The 9,360-nt window shown below is 36.8% G+C and overlaps 1 pseudogene; it reads left to right on the top strand.

Annotated features, from left to right (window-relative positions):
• The first annotated feature begins 3,215 nt into the window (after positions 1 to 3,215).
• The window catches only part of LOC118817003, a 304,992-nt pseudogene continuing 298,847 nt past the window's right edge, over positions 3,216 to 9,360 (top strand).

Genomic DNA, 9,360 nt, shown 5'->3' with positions numbered 1-9,360 from the left:
GAATAATTTAATTCTGAACAAAATGGGGGGAAAAAAAGCAAAATAGAGATAAAACCAGAATGTAAAGAAGGCTGTACTTATGTAGGACCTAATATTCTTTTCCTGGGAACAAACTGTGGTAAAGAAAGTTTGAAACAGTTTGATATCTGGGTTAATGCATCTGTTAACGTATTTAATAATGAAACAGTGGAAATATACCTTAGATGTTGCTGGAGAATTATAAATGGAACAGCCTCAGCAGGTGATTTAGACTTTCATCAGAACCTGCAAAAGTCATCTCATAAGGCAAGCAAGTGAAATTTGTAAATAGCAGTTCAGTGGGAAAAACAGCAAATATATGTTTGGCACATCTTTTTTAGTCTATCAGTGAATTCTACAGACCTCAAAAACATTTGTTCAGTTCTTCATGACATATGTATTATCCTGTCAAGTAAAAATGATTCAGTTTTGGTAGACAGGAGCAATGCACAAATAAAAAGAACTAACTAGTTTGAATACTTGAAAGCAATAAAAATATATAAGATGATTACAGGACAATAATGAAGAATACCAAATCACCTTTTATAAAATGCTTTGAAGATATTCATTGTCAGGCAACAGATGATATAAATGTAGAAGGCAGTGGTAAAAATGTGTTTTATGTCCCGATGCTTTTAGAGAAACTCTTCACTAACTTTCTGCCTGTTATATCCCTTTGGAGTGATCTCATGTCAGGAAACCTGTCACAGTTCTCATCCTCCTACCCTAATAAAAGTACACATAAAACTGCATCCATTTGTGAGGCATACAAAAAATAACAAATCATTATTTCTCAACTACTAAAAGCCACACATTGATCAATGCATTGATCAAATTCATGTGTTATATTAAGCTAAAGGGAGAAAATTCTGTGAGAAACTTCATGTAAAAATAAACAGAAAAGAGAAATGTAGCCGTCAGAGGAACATAGGCAAAAGAAAAGAACAATACCTGGACATCTGCGTAGAACATTTTACAAGCCACCTGTAGCAAAATATTCAAAATGAACCAAAAAATTATTACAAGCATGAATGAAAATATCACAAAAGAAATCTGCAAATTTTCAAATAATTTCCAGGATTGATGGTTTAATGCCACTCTGCAATGTATTCTGAGTCTTAATGTTATGAAAAGTTCACTGCAATCCCACAGAACACATAAAACAATTAATATGCCACCAATAAAAAAAACACCTGACCAACTTATTACGTTCAGCAATACAAAACCCTAGAAAAATATTTAGTAAAACTACATTAAAAGAAATATTAATGGAAATTGAATCAATGATTCCCTCACTGAAATTTATCCATCAAAATGACCCTCTCAATTGAATATATCCACTGATGACTTGGTTGAACGATTTAAGCATTAAAACACGTGTCAGCATTGAAAACAAGGATTTGTGTAATGTTCGCTCTGAGTATTTCTAGGTGATTTACAAAGTGATTGTCATTTATGTCCCTCGACAGATCCAAAGAAAGACTTCTCTTGAGCAGCTGTTTAAAAAGGTGATATTAGAACCAGAGTCAGTCGAACAGTGTAAACCCTGTTTGAGCTCTATGACTTGATACTCTGAATGGGTCACATCTTCAGATATTCTAGTTTTACATGTACAGAGAATTCTTAATTATGAAGGCAAACTTTCAAGAACACAAATAACACCTTCACTGTTCATAGAACTGCCAACTCATAGACTTAAATCCAAAAGTATTCGATATAAATTGTGTGCAATTATTACTGATCAGTGCTAATGTGCAACAATCAGAAAATATGTACAAATGATTCTATATTACATCCAGATAATAGCAGAAATTATGAAACTTAAGGGATTATTTAATTATATGAATAAATCAGTTCATAGGGTAACACACAGAGTAAATACCTGGATAGCAGAGTCTCAGAATGTCAGATATCTAATGATGTGTCTGTGCCTAGTCTAGCAAATGAATCTCGACTGAAATTACAGCACAGTCTATTTATTCCTACATTGACCACTTTGAACAACAAACACTTTCAGGGACATTTTTTATCAAGTGATTTGATGTACATTCATGTTTTGTCTTTGTTCAGCTGCAATTTATGCAGTAAAGATGCAGCTCTATATAGCAGAAACAACAAAATCCTTATGTTACCAACAAACCTGATTACATCTACAGGACTTGAGGTTTCACTGAAATCATTTTCTAAAATTACAAAGTGTAACAAATGTGGACAAAACGATTCAGTGTATATTATAAAAAAATTAACCATTCATTGCCCTAAAGCACTACTTGTCATATCAGAGCAGTGGAACTTTAATACAGGACAAAAAATAACTTTGTCTTTAGTGTTTAATAATAATATTTCCAAAATTGGAGGCATTATCTCTCTCAATGAAAAACTGCTCTTACAGATGCCGACTTGATCTTTTAGAAGAAAACGTAAATGGAAAAAGGTGCTGATGTGCCCATCCACATTTGCAAGTCAACAGCTTTGCAGTTTATGTTGTAAGGACATTCTGTCAGATGCTCCAAAATTCAAAAGAAACTGGTGGAGATTTAACACTGTAGTTATTCCAGTTAATATAGGCTCTGTATACTGAGTTACTGCTGTTTTCAATATAACACAAAATCTGTTAGACAAAAAAATTATTGATATCAACATAAAAATCTTAGACTCATTAAAATCATATGAACAGGAAATTATTTAAGTTCTTGCTAAAATACAAAAAAATATGCCTGTCCAATATTTTGGCATTACATGGAACAATTACAGATGTGTCTTTACAATATGAATTTTATCACAATGCCCCCATTTTCTGAGAGAAATGTGTGGCAGCAACTGTGGTCTTTATGTGTGCTTCTTCATAAAGGCAGTGTCATTCAATGTTCCACTAAATCCATTTTGCAAGAACCGAATGAGAGATTATCTGTTGTATGAATTTCTCCATCAAAATATATTACAGTGAATTCTTAAATCAACACAAAGTCACAGAAACACAGAAAAGAAACACATTCTGCTTGAAGGAATTTACACCACAGCTTTATTATTTAAAACTCCTTGAATTTACTGTATAGTTGTGACGCTTGTTTAATATAAAATCATAATGTGTCTTATAACATTTTTAGAAAGTAAATTACTAACATGCCTTTTTTATTAAGATTAACTAAAACGTACTGAGAGCTAGAAACTTTTATTTTGAAAAACACCCTCCGGGTGTTGTCGGGACTCCGCTCGCTATTGTTGTTGTCTCCACACAGCGCGTTGTGTTTGGGGGAGACTCTGAAACGGAGACTCAGTCTGAGATTAAAGAGCTGTAAGTGCTGCTTTAAGCTGGTTTCAGTCCTTATATGTCGGTCTAACTGACTGATGAGGGTCTTTAAATGTCTGTTAGAGCCTCATTGATGGAAACGCTGCTCATCCTGCAGTGATTTAGAGGAGGAGCTGCTGTGACCGGGTTTGGTGGTTTGTAAATGGGCTGTGTGTCTGAGGAGCAGCAGATGTGGCTTTTCCCTTTCTGTGTATGATATGGAGGTGTTTTTATAAGAATACACAAAGCTTAAAGTGGGTTTATACACTGGCTGCAGCAGTTGATCATGTGATTAAGTGATTATTCTTTTTTTGTATTTATCTGTAGGATATGGATTATTATGTCAGTGCTTAGTATAATCTTAAAATTTGTGTTTATCCTGCAGCAAATGACTCAACCAAACTAGTCATGTGTTCTGGTTGTAATGAGTCTTTTTAAGGTTGAACCTGATTCTCTTCTTTACAGATCCAAGGTGTTTTAAAATGAATTGCATATTTTGCCTTTCAGATGTTCTTTCAGTAAATTGTGAATTAAGTGAAATTCGCTGTATTTTGGGACCTTGAACAAGTGAACAAGTAGACTTTACACTAATGTTAGCTGTTTATACTGAGCTGATCTCAGAGAAATTATATTGATGGTGGTTTATTGTCTGTAGCATCAGCCTTTTAAAGACATGAGTACAAAATCTCTGGTAAATGTGACTCAGCTGCTTTATGTTAGCCGGATAACAGTTTGGGATAATAGCCACTGTTATCAATGGCTTTTAGCTAGTGTAGCTAAATATGCACAAAGTCTGTCATATTAATCATCAAATATGAAAGAGTACATGTACGAATATGTATGTACGAATGTGGAGAACCAATAGTAGTTCTGGAACAATATAGGAATGTCTTTTAGTGGTCAGAGAATTCTTGTCTATGGCTGACCTCTTACAATTATTACATGATCTCCTGACTGTGATTGTTTGTGCTGGCTGTTATCATTCAAACTGACCATGATCAGTTTGCACAGTCATTAAATTTCACATTAGTAAATCTCTGTAATTCTTTACGAGGCATGTAAAGATACACAACAAGTAAAATTTGATTCATTGTAATACAGAGATGTCTAAGTATGATTTGTCAATAAGCAGAAATAAGTGTCAGGCCTGACAGTTGATTTTTGACTTCAGTCGGGTAGTTTAGGATTTTGTAACTTATAAATAAATCAGAGAAAATGTTGTTAAAGCAGACTGCAATTTGAGAGCTGTGCAAGTTTTCCTTTTGTATCAAGCAAAAAAGTTGTAGCATGATGTATTTGATTTAATTTGCCTTACTTGATGTTGCACATCCTGTGGCCTGACTATTGTGCATGTGCCACTTGTGGTGATGATGCTGAAACGGTGTCCTATACCCCTATTTTGTGCTAAATGACAAGTTAGGGCACCGCTGGTCAACCTATCTGTTATTAGGAATAGTGACGTGAGTAGAAGATGAACTGATCTTTGAAAGGCATAAGGTTAAAGATGAAACATTTTTTTCAATGCTTTAAGCAAGATCAGTGTTTTGTTCTCCTGTGCAGCAACACCTACACAAACATGACCTTCATGGAAGAGTCATTAGAAGAAAACCTTTCCTGCATCCTCACCACAACATTCAAGCATCAGAAATTTGCAGAGGACCGTATAAACCACCCTAATGCATTTTAGAAATGAAGTTAAAATAGAACTTGTTTGGAGAAAAAAAGTGTGCAGGATTTCATGCAAAGAACACCTCTCCAACTGTTTAGCACAGAGGTGGATCAGTTATGCTTTGGGCCTGTGTTGCAGTCAGTGGCACAGGGAACATTTCACTGGTAGAGAAAAGTATGGATTCAATTAAACACCAGCAAATTCTGGAAGCAGACACCACAGTGTCTGTAAAAAAAAAAGCTGAAGACGTAAAGAGGATGACTTATACAACAGGATAATGATCCTAAACACACCACAAAATCTACAGTGGACTACCTCAAGAGGCACTAGCTGAAGGTTTTGCAATGACCTAAACATCATTGAGGATGGACCTCAAAAGAGCAGTGTATGCTAGACTCCCCAAAAATCTCACAGAACTGAAAAGCTGAAAAGCAAGAATGCTGTGATATTTGCCAAAGGAGGTGTTACTAAGTTCTGACCATGCAGCGTGGCTAAACATTTGCTTTAGGCTCTGCCTTTTTTGTTTTTGTTTTTGTTTATGTTTTGTTTTGTTTTGTTTATAACTATAATTTATGGAGACAAAAAAGCCATCTTGCCTAAAATGTTAAAGAATTGCTATCTTTTAACTTTATGGCTTTTAGAAATCAGGTCATCTTTTACTCACTTAGTTTTTCACAGTAACAGAAATTTTGACCAGGGGTGCCCAAACTTATGCATGCCGCTGTATATGGACTTAGAAGTGATTTATGATTGTTTTCCATAGACGCAGATTCAGGGACTGACCAGAAACTGATTTTCAGCAGAGAATTAGACATCACTTTTACAAAAGGTGAGTGCCTAAAGCCTTACATGTATCTTTTCAGGTTCATAAGTATTTGGACAGTGACAAGCTTTGTAATTTTGCCTCTGTACACCAACACAATGAAGCAGTCATGATTTGATTGAAGTTTAGACTTTTATCTTTAATTCAAGTGCTTTAACAAAATTACTGCATTAAAATTTTTCGGAATTACAGCAATTTTTAGATAGTTCCTTCATTTTCACAGGCCCAAAATATAATTGGACAAACTAAGGACTTTTTTTTTCAACTGCTTATCAGTCAACTTCCCAATTACATCTGAGGAGTGATAATGGAGGAACTGTGTAATACATTTTAAGTATTTTTGCAAAACTTAGAATTAAAGCTAATGGTCTAAACTTCAGTCAAAAACACTGTTTAAATACTTGTGCATCTGATTTTATGCTATTTAACAACAACAGTTCTTTCCCAGTAGCACCTGAGTTTGTTGTTGTTGTCTTTCTGTCTCTGTCCTGTTTGTGCCTCTGTCTCACTGTCACTTTCTCCACACTAACTGCTGAAAATGTAATGAAATCCTCAATTCTATTTTTTTTTCCCCAGTTCTTTATGGAACAACTCTATAATTCCAATCTAAACCCTTCATATCTTAAGCTTGAGGAACCAGCCTGGGACAGATATCACTAACTGCTTGTTCATGGCCTTCAGTATCATCAATGAAAAATACAATACTGGTACTTTTAGTATATACAGCTCAAAGAAGTTCTAAAGAAAATCATCAACATTAGTAACTTTCACAATCCCACTCCTTTCCTCTGCTCAGAGCTACGCAGCCTTAAGTTTTAGAAATTATCATCACAAATATATAAGCTCTTAGTATCTAAAGGCAGCACAAGATCATTTCCAGCTGAAACATGGACTGCAGATATAGAACAATCACGTGAGCTCAACTAAGAAGACATACACAGTGACACGTTGACAGTTACTGTCACACCTTCTGGCTTTGTCCTCACATCCATCATTTCTGGTAGGAGGTCATGGGGAAGTTCTCTAAAATCCTGGGCTTTGGCATCCCCATCTGTCTCACTGTAGCAATACTTAAAGGGAATTCAGCCAACTTTTTTTTAATTTCTGCATTATTAAATGTTTAAGATGTAAACTGAGTAATTCAGTGTGGCTTGTTCTAAAACGCTCCGTTCTTGAGAAACTTAGAGTCAGAATTGTTCACAGTGGTGGTGATAGGTACCAGACATCTGGAGAGTGTAATTTCTCTAAAACAATGGTGTCCAATCTGATCCCCACGGTGCCGCTGTCACTCCTGGTTTTCACTCTAAACCAGCAGGACCACACATGATACTCTAATCATTTGGTCTCAGTCTTCAAATAACTGATCATGTGAGCTCCTGCATTGTGAGAATGAAAACACAGCCACATCAGCCCTTTATGGATAAGATTGGAAGCCCGCTTTAAACATTCCCTTGTAGAAGTTTATTACATGAAGTGGTTATGAATATGATGCCTGATGTCTAAGACATTGTTTTATGTTGGTTTCAAAAAGATTTAGATTTAAAGCATTTATTCATGCTGGAGAGGAACATGCCGGGTGTTGTAAGGCAAAAAAAAAAGTCTCCTCTGAATTTTAGTCCCCTAAGAAAAAGAGAGGTAATAGTTCAGATTTTCCACTATTTGACCATCATCAACATTCCATATAAAACTCAGAAGACACATGTAGGTTCACTGGGGGTTTTGGATAGTAAATAAAATGGCTATATTTGTGTTGTAGTCATGGAGTTTCATTTATATATTAAACAAAAACGTTTTTAATACAGTGATCAAAGCATTGAAGCTGTCTTCCTTCAGTCCGTTTACACTTTCAGCCCACAGTACCAGCCTTTTTTATTTTAGGCCTAACACAGTAATGTAAAGTACAAAGTCTGTGCTCATCACTGGGCCTCACTGTGTACAATGCTGTGTCTTTTTATATTAGGCATCAACTAACACCAAGTAGCCGCTCACTTAAAGATATGTACATGGCATTTTTAAATGATTAGCTGACATGAAAATGATTGAGGCTACACTGTGTACTGGTAAATGTTAATGGCTCTCTGGAAGGTCCACCTCACCCGCGGAGCTGCGACTCAACAGAAGCTAGAAAGCAAGCTGCTTCACTGAACAGCCTTTCTGCGTCTCAGAGAGCTGCTCTGCCTGCCTCGCCATCGTTGATGCTCATGCAGTGCTCCACAGTTTGGAGATGCACTGAGATGAGCCCTGTGTTCCTCACACTGAGCTGCACAGCTGTCTGGCTTTAATACTGCACACTGACCCCAGACTGAACACACTGCAGGCAGTGAATTCTGCTTAGCATTTCAAATCAATTTGAACTGTTCAGCCTGGCTAGTGCACTGTTTTTCTTTCTTTCCTTCCTCCTTTCTTTCTTATGTGCAAGGGGAATGAAGAATAAATGTTTGCTGAGATATGTATAAATGACCACTGAGATCACCTAAACACAAGTCATATTTAGCTTCTGTGAACAAAACATTCTCAAAAAACCCAATCAATACTGTAGTGGTTAAAGCTTCCTCTATTTGAGTGTGTGTGTGTGTGTGTGTGTGTGTGTATGTATATATATATATATATATATATATATATATATATATATATATATATATATATATATATATTATATATATTATATATATATATATATTATATAGATATTTTATAAGTGTTCCACCTGGAGTATTGATTATATTAGTGCTGGTTGTAAGTCTAACAGCAGCAGAAAGGAAGGACCTGCAATAGCTCTCCTTCACACACTTGAGGTGAAGCAGCCGGTCACTGAAGGAACTGCCCAGTACTACCAGAGTCTTAGTCATGGGGTGGGAGCTGTTCTCCAGCTTCCATGCTAGTCTGGCTAACATCCTCCTGTCTCCAACCACATGCACTAGGTCTAGGGGGCTTCGCAGGACAGAGCTGGCCCTCCTAATGAGTCTATCAAGTCTCTTCCTGTCTGCAGTTGAGATGCTGCTACCCAAGCAGACCACTCCATAAAAGATGGCTGATGCTACCACAGTGTTGAAAAAGGTCCTCAGGAGTGCCCACCACACTCCAAACGATCTCAGTCTGCTAAGCAGTTAGACTCTGCTCTGGCCTTTCCTTTAAAGTGCACTAGTGTTATCTGACCAGTCCAGTCTGTTGGTGAGGTAAAAACCCAGGTACTTATAAGCGTCCACTCTCTCAATGTCCATTCCCTGGATGTTCACTGGTGGAGGGAAGTGACCGCCCCTGTGAAAATCCACCACCATCTCTTTGGTCTTCCCGCATTGATCAGGAGGTGGTTCCTCATACACCAGTCCACAAGGTCCTGGGTTGGTTCTTTGTACTCTGTCATCCTCATCTGTAAAGAGTCTGATGATTGCTGAGTCATCAGAGACCTCCTGTAGAGGGTAGTTTGAGCTGTACATGAAGTCTACAGGGTGAAGAAGAATGGTGCCGAGTGGGGACCCTGTGCTGCTGACCACCATGTCAGACACACAGTCCTGTGCCCTCACATACATGGTGGATTGGTGAGATAGTCCACAGTCCAAT

Source organism: Colossoma macropomum, unplaced genomic scaffold (assembly GCF_904425465.1).
Source record: "Colossoma macropomum unplaced genomic scaffold, Colossoma_macropomum, whole genome shotgun sequence".
In the NCBI taxonomy this organism is placed as follows: domain Eukaryota; kingdom Metazoa; phylum Chordata; class Actinopteri; order Characiformes; family Serrasalmidae; genus Colossoma; species Colossoma macropomum.
This window is presented reverse-complemented; position numbering and strand designations above follow the sequence as displayed.